The sequence below is a fragment of the Sphaerodactylus townsendi genome, linkage group LG17 (genome assembly GCF_021028975.2).
Source record: "Sphaerodactylus townsendi isolate TG3544 linkage group LG17, MPM_Stown_v2.3, whole genome shotgun sequence".
NCBI lineage: Eukaryota > Metazoa > Chordata > Lepidosauria > Squamata > Sphaerodactylidae > Sphaerodactylus > Sphaerodactylus townsendi.
The window spans coordinates 11,430,245-11,452,534 of NC_059441.1; the positions used below are offsets into that span (position 1 = coordinate 11,430,245).

The 22,290-nt window shown below is 48.2% G+C and overlaps 1 long non-coding RNA gene across 1 annotated transcript in view; it reads left to right on the plus strand.

Annotated features, from left to right (window-relative positions):
* Window positions 1-21,869, plus strand: part of LOC125446128 — a 202,291-nt gene extending 180,422 nt beyond the window's left edge. The window contains exons 4-7 of the long non-coding RNA XR_007246371.1: window positions 4,846-4,851; window positions 7,615-7,621; window positions 21,642-21,654; window positions 21,860-21,869. This is a non-coding gene — a long non-coding RNA (uncharacterized LOC125446128). The remainder of the gene's footprint in view (window positions 1-4,845; window positions 4,852-7,614; window positions 7,622-21,641; window positions 21,655-21,859) is intronic.
* Window positions 21,870-22,290: the final 421 nt, after the last annotated feature.

A 22,290-nucleotide genomic window follows, 5' to 3' on the forward strand; every position in this document is an offset into this window, starting at 1 on the left:
CCCCTGTGAAAGGGTCGTTCGACACCCAAAGGGGTCCCGACCCCCAGGTTGAGAACCACTGATAGGTCGTTGTGAGATTTAGTTGGGTGGATTGATGTTGTAATAGCTCCCGCCTCCTGGGTCAGTCAACCAGTAAGCTGCAAGATGTTGCAATAATAGGCCCTGGTGGTGTTGAAATTGAGGGGATTTTATTGGTGTACATTTTTGTTAGCCACCCTCTGAAAGGAAAGGGCGGGATGTAAGTCCAGTAAATCGATAACATTCTCAAAGTTCCTGGTCTGAGACTTGGCATCTGTGCCAGGAGGTGAATTCGAACTCAAGTCAGAATGGATGCTTTCGGGACTTTTTCATTGGAGAGGGAGAAAGGAAACGTGTTGCATTGTGGGTCGCCTTCACTCGGGGCGTGTTGGTCTTTGGAGAATCGGAAGCTGCGGCAACCTTGCAACTTGAGAAACTAGGCCTCTGCATGCGTGTTCTTCCATGACTAACAAGTCCTCTTTTGAAAGACAGCCCCCTCTTAGCTGCTTTCTAGCTAGGCAGCCTTCTTCAGTGTTTTGGGTATAAAGTAGGGAACGGCAAAGAGCTGCTCTTCAGGAAACAAGCAGAAAATCCACATGTCTGTAAGCTTTTGCTAGATCGCTGTTATATCTGCATTACAAGCTGAAATTGATTTTAAAGAGCTTTAACTGGCGTGGGATCTGTCCAAGCCGCCCCCATTGGCCAGGAACGGTCTCTGTTTCCTGGTACGTGTTCCTGGATAAAAAAAATCCCTGTCCCTTTTTTCTCTTGTTTTCTCTCTCTGTCTCTCTGTCTCTCTTTGCCTTTTGAGGACATTTTCGGGATGCCTTTTGAAAAATTCATGTCTAAATGCATGCATTAGAACACGCCGGTTTCCTTTCCGCACACACACACGCGACCGCCCACCCAGCTGGTCGTTTCTGTTGAATGGGTCTGAATTGCAGCAATTCTATAATAAGTACAGCCCAATCAATACTGGGAATTATCAACATTTCGGCATTGTAACTGCTGCGTTAGTTTTTATAGAGAGATCCTGCTTTGGCAGCGAGAAAGGCAGAGGAGGCTTCGGAAAGACGGAGCAGAGTCTTTGGAAACGTGTGCTGTTGACGAGATTGTCGTTACTAGGTTCAATAGCAAAGGTCTGCACACACACTCGCGCACACACAAACACACACACCAAGCAGCTAGCCAAGAATCCCCACTACCGTCTTATCCAGGTTTCAGAACACAAACTAACCATGTTTGAGGGACGACCTCCCGGGTCGAATCCCCACTACCGTCTTAGCCAGGTTTCAGAACACAAACGACCTCAAACCTGGTTAGTTTGTGTTCTGAAACCTGGCTAAGATGGTAGTGGGGATTAGACTGGGGAGGTCGGCCCTCAAACCTGGTTAGTTGGTGTTCTGAAACCTGGCTAAGACGGTAGTGGGGATTCGACCAGGGAGGTCGTCCCTCAAACCTGGTTAGTTTGTTTTCTGAAACCTGGCTAAGACGGTAGTGGGGATTCGACCGGGGAGGTCGTCCCTCAAACCTGGTTAGTTTGTGTTTTGAAACCTGGCTAAGACGGTAGTGGGGATTCGACCGGGGCGGTCGTCCCTCAAACTTGGTTAGTTTGTGTTCTGAAACCTGGCTAAGACAGTGGTGAGGATTCGACCGGGGAGGTCGTCCCTCAAACCTGGTTAGTTGGTGTTCTGAAACCTGGCTAAGACGGTAGTGGGGATTCGACCGGGGCGGTCGTCCCTCAAACCTGGTTAGTTTGTTTTCTGAAACCTGGCTAAGACGGTAGTGGGGATTCGACCGGGGAGGTCTTCCCTCAAACCTGGTTAGTTTGTGTTCTGAAACCTGGCTAAGACGGTAGTGGGGATTCGACCGGGGAGGTCTTCCCTCAAACCTGGTTAGTTGGTGTTCTGAAACCTGGCTAAGACGGTAGTGGGGATTCGACCGGGGAGGTCGTCCCTCAAACCTGGTTAGTTGGTGTTCTGAAACCTGGCTAAGACAGTGGTGAGGATTCGACCGGGGAGGTCGTCCCTCAAACCTGGTTAGTTTGTTTTCTGAAACCTGGCTAAGATGGTAGTGGGGATTCGACCGGGGAGGTCGTCCCTCAAACCTGGTTAGTTTGTGTTTTGAAACCTGGCTAAGACGGTAGTGGGGATTCGACCGGGGAGGTCGTCCCTCAAACCTGGTTAGTTTGTGTTCTGAAACCTGGCTAAGACGGTAGTGGGGATTCGACCGGGGAGGTCGTCCCTCAAACCTGGTTAGTTTGTGTTCTGAAACCTGGCTAAGACGGTAGTGGGGATTCGACCGGGGAGGTCGTGCCTCAAACCTGGTTAGTTTGTGTTCTGAAACCTGGCTAAGACGGTAGTGGGGATTCAACCGGGGAGGTCGTCCCTCAAACCTGGTTAGTTGGTGTTCTGAACCCTGGCTAAGATGGTAGTGGGGATTCGACCGGGGAGATCATCCCTTAAACCTGGTTAGTTTGTGTTCTCAAACCTGGCTAAGACGGTAGTGGGGATTCGACCGGGGAGGTCGTCCCTCAAACCTGGTTAGTTTGTGTTCTGAAACCTGGCTAAGACGGTAGTGGGGATTCGACCGGGGAGGTCGTCCCTCAAACCTGGTTAGTTTGTGTTCTGAAACCTGGCTAAGACGGTAGTGGGGATTCGACCGGGGAGGTCTTCCCTCAAACCTGGTTAGTTGGTGTTCTGAAACCTGGCTAAGACGGTAGTGGGGATTCGACCGGGGAGGTCTTCCCTCAAACCTGGTTAGTTGGTGTTCTGAACCCTGGCTAAGATGGTAGTGGGGATTCGACCGGGGAGATCATCCCTCAAACCTGGTTAGTTTGTGTTCTGAAACCTGGCTAAGACGGTAGTGGGGATTCGACCGGGGAGGTCGTCCCTCAAACCTGGTTAGTTTGTGTTCTGAAACCTGGCTAAGACGGTAGTGGGGATTCGACCGGTGAGGTCGTCCCTCAAACCTGGTTAGTTTGTGTTCTGAACCCTGGCTAAGACGGTAGTGGGGATTCGACCGGTGAGGTCGTCCCTCAAACCTGGTTAGTTTGTGTTCTGAAACCTGGCTAAGACGGTAGTGGGGATTCGACCGGGGAGGTCGTCCCTCAAACCTGGTTAGTTTGTGTTCTGAACCCTGGCTAAGACGATAGTGGGGATTCGACCGGGGCGGTCGTCCCTCAAACCTGGTTAGTTGGTGTTCTGAAACCTGGCTAAGACGGTAGTGGGGATTCGAGGCAGTCTGGACTGTCACTCAAAGGCCCCTTCCACACCTGCAGAATAATGCAATTTCAATCCATTTTCACAATCGTTTGCAAGTGGGTTTCCGCACAGTCAAATCCAGCTGCAAAGAGCATTGAAAGTGGATCGAAAGTGCATTATTCTGCCTGTTTGGAAGGTGCCAGAGTTCTGCAAACTCACAAAAATACCCAGGCTTGCGTGACTACCTAACTTGTTGTTGTTTTTTTAAAAAAAATTACACTGAGATTTAAAAAAACAAACACCTTGCTGGTGACATCTTTTAACTTTGTTTTCTGATGTATTGCCGAAGGCTTTCACGGCCGGATTCCACTGGTTCTGGTGGGTTTTCCGGGCTGCGTGGCTGTGGTCTGGTGGATCTTGTTCCTAACGTTTCGCCTGCATCTGTGGCTGGCATCTTCAGAGGTGTATCACAGAGGGTAACACAGTGTGTAACAGACTTCCCTCTGTGATACACCTCTGAAGATGCCAGCCACAGATGCAGGCGAAACGTTAGGAACAAGATCCACCAGACCACAACCCAACAGAACCATTTGTTTTCTGAGGTTTTCTGTTATGGCTTATGGTAAGTTCAGGAATAAAACTGAACTAAAAAAAACCTCTGTCATAACCAAAGGCCCTATTATCATGTCATGTAGCCTACCTCAGGGGAAGTTTCTCCGTTGATTAATTAAGCTGACTCATTACTTACTCTAGAGGTTGGAGCTGAGTTTTCATCTGTTACGCTCTCCTGCATTGGGGCGGGGGGAGAATATGTTGACATTCAGCAAGAGAAGAAGAAGAATTTGGATTTATATCCCCCCTTTCTCTCCTGCAGGAGACTCAAAGGGGCTGACAATCTCCTTGCCCTTCCCCCCTCATAACAAACACCCTGTGAGGTAGGTGGGGCTGAGAGAGCTCCGAGGAACTGTGACTAGCCCAAGGTCACGCAGCTGGCGTGTGTGGGAGTGCACAGGCTAATCTGAATTCCCCAGATAAGCCTCCACAACTCAAGCGGCAGAGCTGGGAATCAAACCCGGTTCCTCCAGATCAGAGTGCACCTGCTCTTAGCCACTGCTCTTAGCCACTGCGCCACTGCTGCTCTGAGACAATTCTATCAAGTTTGCATGCCACCAATATGGCCTGTGTGAAATTTAAGCCTTTGCGCGTGTACGCTCCACGATGCCCTGCGCTGTATCAGATCCGTTTTCTGCGTGTCCCTGTTGAAAACTTGTCGCACGTCGATCGTCTCACCTTGCGCTGCTCTGGCAAACCCGGACCGGCGACACACGAAGGATTCGATTGAGTCGCTGTTGCGGTTAGGTCAAGGGGAAAGGAAAGGCAATTCCGGCTCAGCTACCGCGTCTGCCCCTCGGGGGCTGGATTCTCAGCACTCCCTTGTGCTATCCTCACAGCCACCTGGAAGATCAGGAGACGGCCTCAGATGTGGAGCAGCTAAAAAGACAGCAACGCATGTGCCCTCCGCTTGCAAAGGCATCTGAGTCAGATAAGGAGCAAATGGCAGCTTTTTTCCTAGACCCATAAAGGAATGTGAAAGGTCACGGCGGCTTTATCTGGGCCAGAGGAGAGCGGTGTGTGATTCACAACCTTTTCAGCAAAAGGGGTGGGGGGTCAGAATGGGGCCGGCTTTTGGGCGGCCGTCTGTCACCGGCTTGCGGCTTCGCTGACCGGTTGAAATAGCAAAGGGCAGGTACGCAAGCGTCCCCAGGCCAGGCAGAGCGTTTTGGTGCCGACAGGATGGAAGGATGAAGTCTTGGACCAGGGGCAAAAAATCCAAACTTCACATACACGCTACAGGAGTCAGTGCTATCAGTCACAGACCAGGAAAGGGATTTGGGCGTCTTAGTTGATAGTTCCATGGGAATGTCAACTCAATGCATGGCAGCTGTGAAAAAGGCAAACTCTATGCTGGGGATCATTAGAAAAGGAATTGAGAATAATACTGCAAGGGTTGTCATGCCCTTATATAAAGCAGTGGTGCGACCGCACTTGGAGTACTGTGTCCAGTTCTGGTCGCCGCATCTCAAAAAGGATATTGAGGAGATAGAAAAAGTGCAGAGAAGGGCAACGAGGATGATTGAGGGACTGGAGCACCTTCCTTATGAGGAGAGGCTGCAGCGTTTGGGACTCTAGTTTGGAGAGGAGACATCTGAGGGGGGATATGATTGAAGTCTATAAAATTATGCATGGGGTAGAAAATGTTGACAGAGAGACATTTTTCTCTCTTTCTCACCATACTAGAACCAGGGGGCATTCATTGAAAATGCTGGGGGGAAGAATTAGGACTAATAAAAGGAAACACTTCTTCACCCAATGTGTGATTGGTGTTTGGAATATGCTGCCACAGGAGGTGGTGATGGCCACTAACCTGGATAGCTTTAAAAGGGGCTTGGACAGATTTATGGAGGAGAAATCGATTTATGGCTCCCAATCTTGATCCTCCTTGATCTGAGATTGCAAATGCCTTAACAGACCAGGTGCTCGGGAGCAGCAGCAGCCACAGAAGGCCATTGCTTTCACCTCCTGCACGTGAGCTCCCAAAGGCACCTGGTGGGCCACTGCGAGTAGCAGAGAGCTGGACTAGATGGACTCTGATCTGATCCAGCAGGCTTGTTCTTATGTTCTTATGTTCTTACCAGTCGGGATGAAATCATTTGTCTGATTCCATGCTTTTCCCCGTAAGGGTCAAAAACCAACCCCCATTTTCCTGGGGTCTTTGAGGCCCGGTGCAAACCTTGCGTCAGTATTATTCTTCATGCCATTTCCCCACTGCAGAGGCGTATCTAGGGAGAATGTAGCCTGGTGCAAAATCTGAGTTTCCTGTCCATGACCAAACAACTTTTTTTTTGCACCAGGTCATCAGGGAAGGAGGAGGGGTGTGGGGAGAGGTGGGTTCCAGCAGGTTCTCACAGTTTCCCGAGAGTAGGTTACTAATTATTTGCGTGTGCTGAGAGGGGGTTACTAATTGGTGATTTTGCCATGTGATTTTTGCCTTAGTTACGCCCCTCCTCTCAGCAGTAGCACGCAGAACTTGAAGCAGTCTAGCAGGAGGTGCACCGGCGTGCGTGGCAGCCTGCGCCTGCGTGCATTCGTTTCCCGCCCAAGTACTGGCGCAGCGGCTGCGTCCTTGCCACAGCCCCGCCCCGGAATGCCCGGCCATGCCCCCATTGTGCCCCACCCAGCCCCATTGGTGCTACGGCACAGTTTGAATCCCACCACCATGGGAACCTGTTACTAAAATTTTTGGATCCCACCACTGGGTGTGGGGGCAATTTTCTGCCCCCCATGTGACGAAATGGCTGCAGCCCAGGGGCATTTGACCCGATATGTCCCCCTGAGTGGTACGCCTCAGCCCTACTGTCAATATATACGAAACCAAATTCATTTAGTTGTTCAGAAATATACTGGCTTTCCTGGATCCAGAACAGCTGAAAATATCTTTTTGACAGGAGCAACAAACTTGGGGCCGGACTAGCGCGTGACAAATTATCTACGCTCAACCATCAGTCTTTCTGTTTGCATCCCTTTAATCTCTTCGCCCCCGCCATTTTGCCAGCACAGCAGTACTTAGAGGGAATTACGATTTTTTTAAAAAAGATTACAAATTACCATAATAAAATTAAAAGCGGCGACAAAGCAGGATTAAGCGGCGATAAAGAGGAGCGATAAACAGTTCTGAGCCAATCCGAAAATCACATCAGATATCAAAAGAAAGCACCGGCGGGGAGCGGCTGAATCGGATCTGAGATGGAGCTGAAGATAAGACTGGCGGGTTGTGGGAGATGCAATGGTTCGGTTTCGGCAGCCGAGAGTCGTCTGGAAAACAATCGCATGTACTGATCTGCGGAAAACTGAGCACCAGGAAGCAAATCGGGATTCCTGGTGTGGCGGTTCCCAGAGCTGAGGGGCCACCACCACAAAACCCCCGTCTCACACGAACCCCCAGCCTATTTCAATTTCACCTTAATCATAGCCAAATGTCTTGAATTATTAACTGAACCCCAACAGAGATGGATTATCACAAGGGCCAGATCCAATACCTTCCCGTCGGCCATTACAAAGGGTTGCTACTTACCCATCCCTATCCAGGATCGGGTTTGTCCACACTGTAAAAATCAAGTGGAGACTCTAGCTCACATTATTCTCGACTGTCCGAGATATGTGGGCATCAGGAATTTCTCTCCCAGGCTGGCCCCAGACAAATCTGAAAGTGACTCTGACTGTTCTGTTGTGGAGCTGCTGTTAAACAACACAGATGTCATGCTCTTGGAAAAAGTAGCAACATTTCTTTTACAAGTGACAGAACTTTCTAAGTAACGTATACTGCTATATGCAGTCTTCCTGTCTGCGCTTTGAATGTACTCTTGATTTGTATTTCAAAAATGTCTGGCAATGCTCTAGAACCGATTTTTAAATGCCAAATAAAGGTTGTTGTTGTTGTTGTAATTTCACCTTAATCGACACAAGCGCACTCAGTGGGGCAGAGGCCCCGATTTCACTTTGTCCGGGGCAGGTTCGTATGGCGAAAGCCTCCAAGTCAAAGAGCAGTATACCAGGCCGCAACAGTCACAGAAATGGGGCTGGAAAAGAAGTTAAGAAGTTAGGGAGTTTCATTTTGATCATCTTCTTCCGGCTGGAGAGCGGTTATGAGGATTGCATAAAATGTTTTATGGCTTTTTGAAAATTATTAGGTGGGATTGTTATGGTTATATGAGTCTATCTGGTTGTGAGCTGCCTTGCGGAGTTTCCGAAAAGAAATGTTTTAAGAAGAAGAAGAAGAGTTTGGATTTCTATCCCCCCTTTCTCTCCTGCAGGAGACTCAAAGGGGCTGACAATCTCCTTGCCCTTCCCCCCTCACAACAAACACCCTGTGAGGTAGGTGGGGCTGAGAGAGCTCCGAGGAGCTGTGACTAGCCCAAGGTCACCCAGCTGGCGTGTGTGGGAGTGCACAGGCTAATCTGAATTCCCCAGATAAGCCTCCACAGCTCAGGCGGCAGAGCAGGGAATCAAACCTGGTTCCTCCAGATTAGATACACGAGCTCTTAACCTCCTACGCCACCAAGGGGCCTATTCTCCAGCCTTCAACAGGAACCTTTGCAAGGATTTAGAACGGTTTTGCTGAGAGAAGTTGTCACCATTCAATCAAACATGGCCATCTTCCATTCCTCTCCGAGTGTCTTCAAGCCTTTCCAAAACAGGCAGGCTAAACAGAAGTCCCTTTTACTGTAAAGAAGTTTGTGAGGGGTTTTTTCCTGCCATGTATTTTAAGCACTGAAATTAATTTTATTAATAGCGTAAATCCATGACGGCACATTCTGCTGTATGTCGAAGAGCTATATTTGTCTCGCAGTAACAGCAAGCAGGAAAAAGAAACAGAGAGGTTTTGCACGACGGAGCAGTTTTGGTCTGAAGGAAGCAGGAAGTGTGCGAGAGGGGAGAAACGCCAGCCATGCAAATAATACCCTTTGGATGCAGTTTATCCCTGTGTATCCCTCTGGTGTATCTGGTGTGAAGATCTCAGGATTAACCAACTTTGGGGAAGACAGAATTACACATTTGGAGGGCAAAAATATAACGGCATGAGGCAGCACCCAAAACACACAGGGAAGTTTGGGTGCTGTGTGTTTTCCGGGCTGTATGGCCGTGTTCTAGCAGCATTCTCTCCTGACGTTTCGCCTGCATCTGTGGCTGGCATCTTCAGAGGATCTGATGTTGGGAAAGCAAGTGGAGTATATATATCTGTTGGAGTGTGCAGGGTGGGTGAAGAAACATTGTCTGTGAGTAACAAAGAAGGCAACCAGGTCAATAGTTGAGGGCAGCTGAATAGAAGTATGAGTAACAATGAAGTCTATAGCATGGGAGTAACAATGGAGATAGCAAGGTCACTGGTGGGAGCATCTGAATAGAAGTATTTGTTACAGCCTTTGTTTCCTTTGTCTATAGTCATCCTGTGTTTGTGTGGAGCTGGTTAGACACTGTCTTGACTCTAGTATTTTTCAACACTGGCAGCCAAGTTCTGTTCATTTTCATAGTTTCTTCCTTTCTGTTAAAATTGTGTTAGAATTTTCATAGTTTCTTCCTTTCTGTTAAGATAGTTTCTTCCTTTCTGTTAAAATTGCAAGCACATGGACAATTGTTACTCCCATGCTATAGACTTCATTGTTACTCATACTTCTATTCAGATGCCCTCAACTATTGACCTGGTTGTCTTCTTTGTTACTCACAGACAATGTTTCTTCACCCACCCTGGACACTACAACAGATATATATACTCCACTTGCTTTCCCAATATCAGATCCTCTGAAGATGTCAGATCCTCTGCACCTCTATAACTGTGTGGTTTGGTTCTGCAACCCAACGAGATCGACACAGACTTCAGAGAATAATCAGAACTGCAGAAAAAACAATTGCTGCTAACCTGCCTTCCATTGAGGACCTGTATACTGCACGGGTCAAAAAAAGGGCTGTGAAAATATTTACTGACCCCCCGCATCCTGGACATAAACTGTTTCAACTCTTACCCTCTAAACGTCGCTACAGAGCACTGCACACCAAGACAACTAGACATAAGAACAGTTTTTTCCCGAATGCCATCACTCTGTTAAACAAATAATTCCCTCGATAATGTTAAACTATTTATTATATACTTATTATATAATTACTGCACTACTTTTTTCATCATTCCTATTACCCATCTCCTCCCACTTATGACTGTATGACTATAGCCTGTGCTGACATTTTATTTTATTTTATGATTTTACATTTTATGTTTTCATTACTACTGATTGTTTCCTGATTGCTTACTAGACCTATATGACAATCATTAAGTGCTGTACCTTATGATTCTTGACAAATGTATTTTTCTTTTATGTACACTGAGAGCATATGCACCGGAGACAAATTCCTTGTGTGTCCAATCACACTTGGCCAATAAAGATTCTATTCTATTCTATTCTATTCTATTCTATTCTATTCTATTCTATTCTATTCTATTCTATTCTATTCTATTCTATTCTATTCTAAGATGTTAGCCTCCGATGCAGGCGAAACGTCAGGAGAGAATGCTGCCAGAACACGGCCATACAGCCCGGAAACCACACAGCACCCAAGTGATTCCGGCCGTGAAAGCCTTCGACAATACACCAGGGAAGTTTCGCGTATGCTCTCTGGCCCCTTCCGCACATGCAGAATAATGCACTTTGAATCCATTTTTTAAGTTGTTTGCAAGTAGATTTTGCTATTCCGCACAGTAAAATCCAGCTGCAAAGTGCATTGAAAGAGTATTGAAAGTACCTTATTCTGCTTGGGCAGAAAGGGCCTTTGTGATGAGCTAAAGCCGAAGATCTTGCTTCTAAAGTGGAAACCACGTGCTAGAACAGGGCACGGGCACCGTGGGTCTTGCCAACACCTTTACAGGTGCTCGCCAGGTGTGGGTGGGGCCAGGTGTGGCTTTTGCCCGGCAGGACTTCTGTGCAGGCAACAGTCACCTTGCTAAACAGAAGTAATGCACAAAATATTGAGGAGCAAATGTGTGTGTGAATCAAGGGGGGGGGGAATTTCGGCTATTTAGGACTATGAGCCTTGTTCATTAGAAGCTGTTGGAAGCATGACTTGATGAATGGCAGGGGAGGGACGCCAGATTGTAAAGTTCAGGATTTTCACTCTTTCGGCAGAAGCAATTCACTGTTGCCAGAGACCAGATAACAGAGGCGCGGATTTTTTTCCCTTTCTTTTGAGCAAATAATCTATTCAGTGACATTTATCTCATATTCCGTTCGCAAATTTTCTCTGCACGCAGCGGTATACTCCAGTGTAACGGTCACAGGAAATTAGCCGCCCCGTTCTGCGACAGCGTTTTGGTCCGTCGCCCGTTTATGGCCGTTCGGTGTCGAGCAAGATACTTGGGCGTGCTACGTTGTCGTTTCAATTCTGGCTTGTTTGCAGAAGCAAATGAGGCTGACCTGTGTCCACAAACGATGCGGTCTTGCGGACGCTCTAGGTGCCTTTTGGGAAAAGGCTCTTGGAACTAGATCAGTTTTGAATTTGTATGGACTTGAGTGCCATCAAATAGAACCAACGTATGGTGGCCCCAGCCAGCGTCTTCTGAGTCAAATGAGAAGAAAGGTGGTTTGCCCTTGCCTTCTTCCGCTCACCTCTTGCCTTGAAATCCCCTTTCCCTTCCTCTCCCCACAACAGACATCTTGTGGGGTAGGTGGGGCTGAGAGAGTTCTGAGAGAACTGCGGTTAGCCCAAGGTCACCCAGCAGGCTTCACGCAGAGGAGTAGAGAAACAAATCCAGTGCACCAGGTAAGAGTCTGCTGCTCAAGCGGAGGAGCAGGGAATCAAACCCGCTTCTCTAGATCAGAATCCACCTTCTCTTATTCACTAGACTTCACAGGCGTTGACTCTTGAAAGCTTGAAAGTGATCTTGCCCCAGTCATAGTTCTCTCAGGACTCTCTCAGCTCCACCTGCCTCACAAGGTGTCTCTTGTAGGGAGAAGAAGGGAAAGGAGCTTGTAAGCCACCTTGAGTCTCCTTACAGGACAGAAAGGTGGGGGATAAATCCAAACTCCTCCTCCTCCTCCTTTCCTTCTCCTTCTCCTTCTCCTCCTCCTCCTTCTCGTCCTCGTCCTCCTCATCTTCGTCCTCGTCCTCCTCCTTGTCGTCCTCCTCGTCCTCCTCGTCCTCCTCGTCCTCCTCGTCCTCCTACTTCTTCTTCTTCTTCTTCTTCTTCTTCTTCTTCTTCTTCTTCTTCTTCTTCTTCTTCTTCTTCTTCTTCTTCTTCTTCTTCTTCTTCTTCTTCTTCTTCTTCCCATGAACTCTTATTGGTCTCACAGGTCCTACTGCACTCAAGTCTAGCTGTAGGACCTGGAGATTTGGCAGCTTGAATCAGGGGCCCTCAGCCTGCAAACTGGGTGCACTACCACTGGGCTGCCACCTGCCTGACTCACCTACCATATCATAAACACAGAACTCTCCCCAAAGACATCGGCCCCCTGAGCCAGGTGCTAGAAGCACCTGCAAGAGCCGTGCGGCAACTCCCTCCCAAACACCGAAACCGAACGCCTGCAAAGAAGAGAAGTCCTATTCCAATCCTGGTGGGAACTGTAATGTAAGGAAGGCCTATTTCCTACTCTCCCCTCTTCCCTTCCCAGGAAAGAGAGCGAAGATTTTCTGTAGTTGGCAGCAAGAGTCACAAGCGCTGTCGGCACCATGCTCAGACAGCTTACTGGAGAACGCCAAGCGAGCGCCCCCCGCCGTGGCCCTGCCTGGATCCACGCTTTTAAGAGGATCCCGCATTAATCTGCTGCCGAGCCCGCTTTCTCTCCCGAGCCCGTTAGAGGCAGACGATAGGTTTGTTCGCCGAGTGCCCTCCGTTCGTTTCGAACTGATTAGAGCCCCTTTTGGAAAACCAGCAACGGCTTTGCATGACATCAAGGAGCGAACGGGCCCGGGGGGGGGCGGGGGTCACAGGTGTTCCACGCACGTCTCCACGACGCTGTGGAGCGTCGGGTGCTTTGAAACCTCTTCCCACAATGGAGCCTAATTGACTTTGCGGCACAGTTGGGCGTGAAGGGGTTGGCGCCAGCTGTGCAGGTCTGCGCTGAAATGCGCGTTCTGGGGAAATCTCTTGAATTCTGCTCGGAGCGGATTGCAGGCGAATGAATTTTGATTCTGGAGCTCGTTTCCAAAAAAACGAGGAGGGAACCTGGGGAATAGCTGTTGCCAACCAAATTGCAGTCAATGTTTTGGACCAGATTGGCTTGTCCTGGGGGCAAGTTCTCACTGGACAGAGCTCAGAAGCGAAGCAGGGTTGGCCGTGGTTCATATATGGATGGGAAAGCACCTAGTAAGTCCAGGATCACTATGCAGAAGCGGTTAATGGCAAACCACCTCTGTTTGTTGGCTGTGAGATGGATTACGCAGGGTGGCCTGGCCTCGTCAGCAATTGGCAGCTAAACAGGGTTGGCTGTGGTTCGCATTTGGATGGGAGACCACCAAGGACACGCATTGCTGCTGTGCAAAGGCAGTTAATGGCAAACCACCTCTGTCTGTTGGCTGTGAGATGGATTGCGCAGGGTGGCAATCCATCTTCTTCTTCTTCTTCTTCTTCTTCTTCTTCTTCTTCTTCTTCTTCTTCTTCTTCTTCTTCTTCTTCTTCTTCTCTCTTCCCTCATTTAGCTGCCTCGGGTGTTATTAAAAAATTTAAAAATCAACACATTCCTTGGGGGCATGGCCAGAATGCAGAGAGCCATTTAAGCTGGGGACCATCAGATGATCCCTGAGGCCGAGGTTTTGTGTCATTTGCACCCCCTCCCATAATACACACATGCAGTGTTGGAGAAAATTCCGTGTCTGCAATGTTTGGGCCAAATGTTTGAGCCCATGTTTCCAGCCGAAAACATGAGAAATGTCATATTCAGCATCCAATATATATTGAAGTTGCGTATTTGGGGGTAAAATTCTGGGGGTGGGGCAAATAGAGAGCAGATCAAAGGAATCCGAAGGAGGCCAATAGGATTTGGGGGATGGGTAGGAACGTTCAAGAGTCACATCTCCTTTCCTCATATAGGGATTGGAATGGAGATCTCGGAGTCCTCATATCTCCGTCTGAAGGTGGGAGGAGGTGTTGCAGAGCCCAGGATGCAAAGATACAAGGCGGTCGTAAGCAGCCCGATTAAAGCAGTGGAGGGGTGCTCAGGGACAGAAAATTAGCATCTGTCGTGAGATAAGAATCCCGTGTCCCTATTCAGCCCCGGGGCATCTACTGTTCTGAATTTGTGGATGATGGAAGACAGCCAGGAAAGTTCACTTATCTCTACCCCGAGTGCAAATAAAATCAGGATAGCACTTGCAGGGTTTTTCTGAAAAGGTAAAAAATATCGGAGGCTTGCAGTGTCGTTAATCTGTATGCATGCAGGTATGCACGCAGGCACCTTTCCAAACGTGCCTGGGGTCTCCTGTTCAGGACATGCTACCGGGTTCAAGTTTTAATACTGCCTGATGTGCAAAATTGCCCCCCGTTTAGGAAATCAATCCCCTGCCAGGAGGCTCCTGTTTATTCTTCGGCGTTCAGGAAGATGCTTCTGTTTCGAATGGCCACAGAGAGATTAAACAGCTAAATCCAAATTAAAAAGACACCTGTTCGGAAGGCGTCTGTGTGTAATGATTGCTCACAATGGCAACTAGAGGGGTGCATTCGGCAAAGCCGAACTGGGGGAAAAAACCTCTTATTGGTATTTTCTTGGTGGTTTTTAATCCCCCAAATGGTGGCATGGTGTAGTGGTTATGAACAGGTGGATTCTAATCTGGAGAACTGAGTTTGATTCCTCACCCCTCCACCTGAGTGGCGGAGGCTTATCTGGTGAACCAGATGTGTTTCCGCTCTCCTACATTCCTGCTGGGTGCCCTTAGGCTAGACACAGTTCTTCGGACCTCTCTCAGCCCCACCTACCTCACAAGGTGTCTGTTGTGGGGAGAAGAAGGGAGAGGAGCTTGTAAACCACCTTGAGTCTCCTTACAGGAGAGAAAGGTGGGGTATAAATCCAAACTACTCCTTTTCTTCTTCTTCTTCTTCTTCTTCTTCTTCTTCTTCTTCTTCTTCTTCTTCTTCTTCTTCTTCTTCTTCTTCTTCTTCTTCTTCTTCTTCTCCTTCTCCTTCTCCTTCTCCTTCTCCTCCTCCTCCTCCTCCTCCTCCTCCTCCTTCTTCTTCTTCTTCTTCTTCTTCTCCTTCTCCTTCTCCTTCTCCTTCTCCTCCTCCTCCTCCTCCTCCTCCTCCTTCTTCTTCTTCTTCTTCTTCTTCTTCTTCTCCTCCTTCTCCTCCTTCTCCTTCTCCTCCTCCTCCTCCTCCTCCTCCTCCTCCTCCTCCTTCTTCTTCTTCTCCTTCTCCTCCTCCTCCTCCTCCTCCTCCTCCTCCTCCTCCTCCTCCTCCTCCTCCTCCTCCTCCTCCTCCGCCTTCTTCTTCTTCTTCTTCTTCTTCTTCTTCTTCTTCTTCTTCTTCTTCTTCTTCTTCTTCTTCTTCTTCTTCTTCTTCTTCTTCTTCTTCTTCTTCTCCTCCTTCTCCTTCTCCTTCTTCTCCTCCTCCTCCTCCCCCCCTCCTCCTCCTCCTCCTCCTCCTCCTCCTCCTCCTTCTTCTTCTTCCTCCTCCTCCTCCTCCTCCTCCTCCTCCTCCTCCTCCTCCTCCTCCTCCTTCTTCTTCTTCTTCTTCTTCTTCTTCTTCTTCTTCTTCTTCTCCTTCTCCTTCTCCTCCTCCTCCTCCTCCTCCTCCTCCTCCTCCTTCTTCTTCTTCTTCTTCTTCTCCTCCTCCTCCTTCTCCTTCTCCTTCTCCTCCTCCTCCTCCTCCTCCTCCTCCTCCTCCTTCTTCTTCTTCTTCCTCCTCCTCCTCCTCCTCCTCCTCCTCCTCCTCCTCCTCCTCCTCCTCCTTCTTCTTCTTCTTCTTCTTCTCCTCCTCCTCCTCCTCCTCCTCCTCCTCCTTCTTCTTCTTCTTCTTCTTCTTCTCCTCCTTCTCCTTCTCCTTCTCCTTCTCCTCCTCCTCCTCCTCCTCCTCCTCCTCCTTCTTCTTCTTCTTCTTCTCCTCCTCCTCCTCCTCCTCCTCCCCCTTCTTCTTCTTCTTCTTCTTCTTCTTCTTCTTCTTCTTCTTCTTCTTCTTCTTCTTCTTCTTCTTCTTCTTCTTCTTCCATTTAAGGGTGTTGAAACTTGGACCCTGAATAATCCTGAATTTTCCCAGCACTAATTGGGCTTCTTCAGCCACTGGTTGTGATGGGTTTTCCGCAGAAAACAAGATCCACCACGACCACCCGCCACATTGCAGCCCAGAAAACCCACCACAAACCAGTTGAACGCCTTCAGCCAGCTGCCATTAAAAAAACCGAGAAATCTCCTCTTTTCTTCCCGTCATTTTGGAGGCAAATTTAGAGCAAGTTTTGGGGTCAGCCCTGATAAAGATTTTTCCCACTTCCTCCTCTGGCAGAGATCAAATGACAAAATTCATTCCCATAATAGCATACCTTTTGTACCTGGCCCAGACAAACCTGCGGTCTTCCAGCCAGACTGGGATCATCTGGCCACATAAAACCTCTTCCTGAAACTTCGTCCCTGATCACACCACTTTCTGTTCATCATTCTGGAAATTACCCCAATTGAATTTTGCCCAGCCTGGGCTCCAGTCCCATTACTGCGATGACCAGGGGAAGGGCACCGTAATGCGAACCATTTCCCCTTTTAAAGCGTATGTGCGGGCAGGTCGCTTTGACCCGTGCCGGAGCCTGGCGTTGAAAGCATTTTCACCGTTTCGGCATTTTCTGCGGAGTCGGGAAGCCAGGAGTTCAATCTGATATTAAGACACCTAACTAAAAAGGACTTCGGCCTTTGGAGTCGCCGAACACCCAGCTTGTGCCGACCTTGCGTTATTCTAATTCGGTCGGAATGTTTTGGCAAAAGTGTACATGTCCTATTCCTGCCAGTCGAGATACGTATTCGGGCATGGGGCTATATACAAATGCATTAGTCTCATACATGTCCCATAAATTCCTTTAAAATCGTTCGAAAGAAGAAGAGTTTGGATTTATATCTCCCCTTTCTCTCCTGTAAGGAGATTTAAAAGAGCTTACAATCTCGTCCCCCCCCAACAAATACCCTGTGAGGTGGGTGGGGCTGAGAGAGCTCCAAAGATCTGTGACTAGCCCAAGGTCTGCCAGCTGGCCTGTGTTGGAGTGCACAAGCTAATCCGGTTCCCCAGATACCCAGTTCTCCAATTAGAGTGCACCTGCTCCTAACCACTACACCCGCGCCCGGCTATAACCTCCATTGCATTTCAATGCCATCCAAAATAGAGTTACTCTTGAAACTGAAATCAATAGACTGGAGCAACTTGTTTTAGGATTGCACTATTAGTGCTTGGACCATCTGTGTTGTTTCCACTAACCTGGATAGCTTTAAAAAGGGCTTGGACAGATTTATGGAGGAAAAGTCGATCTATGGCTCCAACTCTTGATCCTCCTTGATCTGAGATTGCAAATGCCTGAGCAGACCAGGTGCTCGGGAGCACCAGCAGCAGCAGAAGGCCATTGCTTTCACATCCTGCAGGTGAGCTCCCAAAGGCACCTGGTGGGCCACTGCGAGTAGCAGAGTGTTGGACTAGATGGACTCTGGTCTGATCCAGCAGGCTAGTTCTTATGTGCTTATGTTGTTGTTGTTGTTGTTGTTGTTGTTGTTGTTGTTGTTGTTGTTGTTGTTGTTGTTGTTGTTGTTAATTAGGTTTATAGACCGCCCTCCCCCGAAGGGCTCAGGGCGGTGAACAGCATATAAATAGAGCACATATATCAGATTAAAATCCGTTAAATATCAATTAATACAGGCTGTAATAAATATAAACCCTACCCCATTAAAATGCAGCAATATTCTTATGTATACTTCAGAATTGTGTGTTGCTTTTCTTTTTGTTGGGAGTGAAGCTGCGAGCAAACTTTTTAACCACTGGCCAGTTGGAATTCTGGGAGATGTTCCCTACACACGGCGCGGGATTAGACGGACCTTGCTACTACCTTGTCCCTCTTGAGAGTCCTCAGGCCTGGACATTGGCCCAGGGCTAAATCCTCAACATGCTGTCCCCGATTCCACCACTAAAGATACTTGCTGGCTTGAATTACCCTCGTTCAAATCCTTGGAATTTAGAGTTCTCTTTGATGTAGGAAAGGCAGCATAAATTTCCACCCAGAGAAAGCTCCTTATTATAGCAATAAGGGATAAAGCATCCACATGCTGCTCATACTGGGGGGGGGGGGGATGTTGCAAAAAAAAGTCATTTTAGAGCTTTGATGCTTTCAAGGAGGGCTTTGCTTCCGCTCGGCTCACGTGGTCCCTCCCTCCAAACCACAGGCAGTGAACGCTGCCCCCCCCCCCGGAGACGAATAAACTGAAATAGCTTTCCAGGAGTTATGAGAAGGAAGCTGTATCAGGCAACCTTGCACAACCCGGAGGGACAAAGAGCTATAGAAGTCCACGGACGTCTTCAAGAATGAAATGCCCTCGAGTTAACTTGAGAAAAAGTTGGACTTAAAAAATGTGGACAGGTGGTTATTCGGCCTTTTCGGCAATTGCCGAAAAATTCCAGGATTCTCTCTGTCAAGGAAGGCCCTCCAGAGTCCAAGCTTTCAAGGATTAAAAAAAAAAATTCTGATGTTTCTGGCAGGTGTTAAGTCACATTTCTGTCTATTTTTGTATAGATCATTGTTGCCCTTCAAGGCAGGCTCTTTGCCGGGTAGGACACAAAGGAAGGTCAAGTAAGATCCAGGGCATAGAAACCGTTAAAATGGGATTGCCAACTCCAGAGCTGGACTTTCCTGGAGATTTTGTCGGCGGATGAGTGACAGAGAGGGAGACAGATCTGAATTTTGACACGGGAGGCTGCCTCAGTTTGGAGTCTGTCCATTGGTCTATTCAAGTTAGTTTTGCAGTCTCCACGGACTTTCCTGGTCTCTCAGGTCTTCGAACTAGAGATGCATGTACGTATGTGAGCAGATTCTCTGCCAATGTGCTTTGGCCCTTATGGATTTGTGGAAGGATTTTGAAAGTTTTTAAAGAGGTTCATCATTCATTTATTCAATTGTTCATTCAGTTCATTCATTCATTCACTCACTCACTCATTCATGCATTCATTCACTCGTTTATTCATTCATTCTACTTCTCTTGTACTTTGCCTTTTGCCTTGACTCAGACTCAAAGCAGTTGATTAACATTGTTCTGTTCAATTTTATCCTCACAACCAGTGATGAGACAGTGCAGTGCAGTGGTTAAAGAATCATAAAAGGTTCTCAGAAAACCAGTTCACAAAGGCCCTTCTACTGTGAAGTAAATATCCCTTTCTCTCCGGCCCCTTCAGCACGTGCAGAATAATGCACTTTCAGTCTACTTTCACAATTGTTTGCAAGTGGATTTTGCTATTCCGCACAGCTTCCAAGTGCATTGAAAGTGGATCAAAAGGGCATTATTTTGCTTGTGCGGAAGGGGCCTCGGTGTCACACCTAAAACAGAGAATGGAAAACCAAGTAGCCTCTCCCCACCAGACCTCTTTGTAGAGAGAGTGCGATAAGGATGCTACTGAGAAATAGAAATGTGGATTTGGGGGTCAAAACACCAGAGAGAATAAACTGAAACATCTCTGTCTTTGAACAACTGGGCCGCGTTCGTTGGATGCATGTGAAGCACTATTGCCTTAAGAAGAAGAAGAAGAAGAAGAAGAAGAAGAAGAAGAAGAAGAAGAAGAAGAAGAAGAAGAAGAAGAAGAAGAAGAAGAAGAAGAAGAAGAAGAAGAAGAAGAAGAAGAAGAAGAAGAAGAAGAAGAAGAAGAAGAAGAGGAGGAGGAGGAGGAGGAGGAGGAGGAGGAGGAGGAGGAGGAGAGGAGGAGGAGGAGGAGGAGGAGGAGGAGGAGTTTGGATTTATATCCCCCCTTTTTCTCCTGTAGGAGACTCAAAGGGGCTTACAATCTCCTTGCCCTCCCCCCTCACAACAAACACCCTATGAGGTGGGTGGGGCTGAGAGAGCTCCGAAGAGCTGTGACTAGCCCAGGGTCACCCAGCTGGCGTGTGTAGGAGTGCACAGGCTAAACTGAATTCCCCAGATCAGCCTCCACAGCTCAGGCGGCAGAGCAGGGAATCAAACCCGGTTCCTCCAGATTAGATACATGAGCTCCTAACCTCTTACGCCACTGCTGCTCCTTAAAACAGGATTTGAATGAGAGGACCTTTATCCACCCAGCTATGTAGGGCAAATGACACACCGAACGTCAGCTCTGTGCTGCCTTTGCATGCACACTTTCCTGTGTCCATGGGGAAAATGGACTGAGTGAACCTGTCAATCTTCAGTGACAGCCACTGTGTTCCAGAATAAGATTTATTCTGTGTTCTGCCCACCCTCACCTCTGAGCCCTGAGTGTCCAGGAATTGGTGCCCAGTCCTGGTGGGTGCGTTCTTCATGCAACTGGAGTCCTCTGGGTTTCCGGTGAAAACCAACCTAACGACAGCCTGCAGTCCCTGTGATTTTCACAGGTTAGCCTCGGCACAAGAGCTGAGAAACCGGCTCCCTCTTTTGTGAATCAGCAGCTGCAAACGAGCTTGCTGAATACATGAATAAGAAACAGCCTCGTCTCCTGGAGGGGCTGGAATGCTTTCAAGAGAGACTTCAGGCCCACTGGTTACAATATAGTAATGTGCTTTTTGGATGGCTTCAGGAAGTCTGAGCTCTCTCTCTTCAAAAGACACTCCCTTGCTCTCTCGCTCACTCTCTCTTCGGCTGAGGGATGGGAGAAACAACAGATGACACTCCAGCAAGAGTGGAACAGAGGAAATGAATTGAATGAGAAGTGGAATGGGGAAAGAGGGAGAGAGGTATGAAAAGAGCGAAGAGCAGAAGAGGAGTGGAGGAGAGCCAGTGAGTATAGCATTGTGGCCAAGAAGAAGAAGAAGAGGAGTTTGGATTTATATCCCACCTTTCTCTCCTGTAAGGAGACTCAAGGTGGCTGACAAGCTCCTTTCCCTTCCTCTCCCCACAACAGACACCAGGTGAGGTAGGTGGGGCTGAGAGACCTGTGGCTAGCCCAAGGTCACCCAGCAGGAATGCAGGAGTGCGGAAACACATCCGGTTCACCAGATAAGCCTCCGCCACTCAGGTGGAGGAGTGGGGAATCGAACCCTGCTCCTCCCGATTAGAATCCGCCTGCTCTTTAACCACTACACCCTGTTGGCTCTCAAGAGACCAAACTACATCTAAGGAACTCCTCAGTTCAAATCTCGTCTCAGCATCTGATTCCTGGCTCTTTCCCTTTCCCTTTTAGACAATACGGAGAATTATGTTGCTGGTCTGCCTTACAGGGTTGTTGTCAGGACAAGTGGCTAAAGGAAGGGAAGGTTTTTTGAACTTTTAAAAGCCCAATGCATTATGCTGTTTAAAATTCCATTCCATCTTGGGCGCTTAGCCGAAGGATCGGAGATAGGCAAGTCGATAACTGTGAATGAGTTTTGAGTCATCCTCTCAAACTAGTGTTGTTAAGAGACATTCCCCTAATTCCTCATGATGCCCAATTTCTCCTCGCAATCCAACCATCCAATCCCTTTTCCCCTCCAATGTTTCAATCATAGAATCGTAGAGTTGGGAGAGGCCCCCAAGGGCCATCCAGTCCAACCCCCTGCCATGCAGGAACATGCCATCAAAGCACTCCCGACAGGTGGTCATCCAACCTCTCTTTAAAAACCTCCAAAGAAAGAGGCAGTTTGATCTAGGAGAACTAGTTTGACCCAGACTGCAGGGATGTTGGTTTATTCTCCAGTGGCTGACATCAGCAGGCGAAAGAGACCAGGTTTGGGCAAGGAGATGAATCTCAGTTCTGGTCGCCACATTTCAAAAAGGATATCGAAGAGATAGAAAAAGTGCAGAGAAGGGCAACGAGGATGATTGAGGGATTGGAGCACCTTCCTTAGGAGGAACCTTAACAGACCAGGTGATCGGGAGCAACAGCCGCAGAAGGCCATTGCGTTCACATCCTACATGTGAGCTCCCAAAGGCACCTGGTGGGCCACTGCGAGTAGCAGAGAGCTGGACTAGATGGACTTTGGTCTGATCCAGCTGGCTTGTTCTTATGTTCTTATGTTCTTATGAGAGGCTGCAGCGTTTGGGACTCTTTAGTTTGGAGAGGAGACGGCTGAGGGGGGATATGATTGAAGTCTATAAAATTATGCATGGGGTAGAAAATGTTGACTGAGAGAAATTTTTCTCTCTTTCTCACAATACTAGAACCAGGTGGCATCCATTGAAAATGCTGGGGGGAAGAATTAGGACTAATAAAAGGAGACACTTCTTCATGCAACGCATGATCAGTGTTTGGAATATGCTGCCACAGGAGGTGGTGATGGCCACTAACCTGGCTAGCTTTAAAAGGGTCTTGGATAGTTTTATGGAGGAGAAGTCGATGGCTCCCAATCTAGATCCTCCTTGATCTGAGATTGCAAAGGCCTGAGCA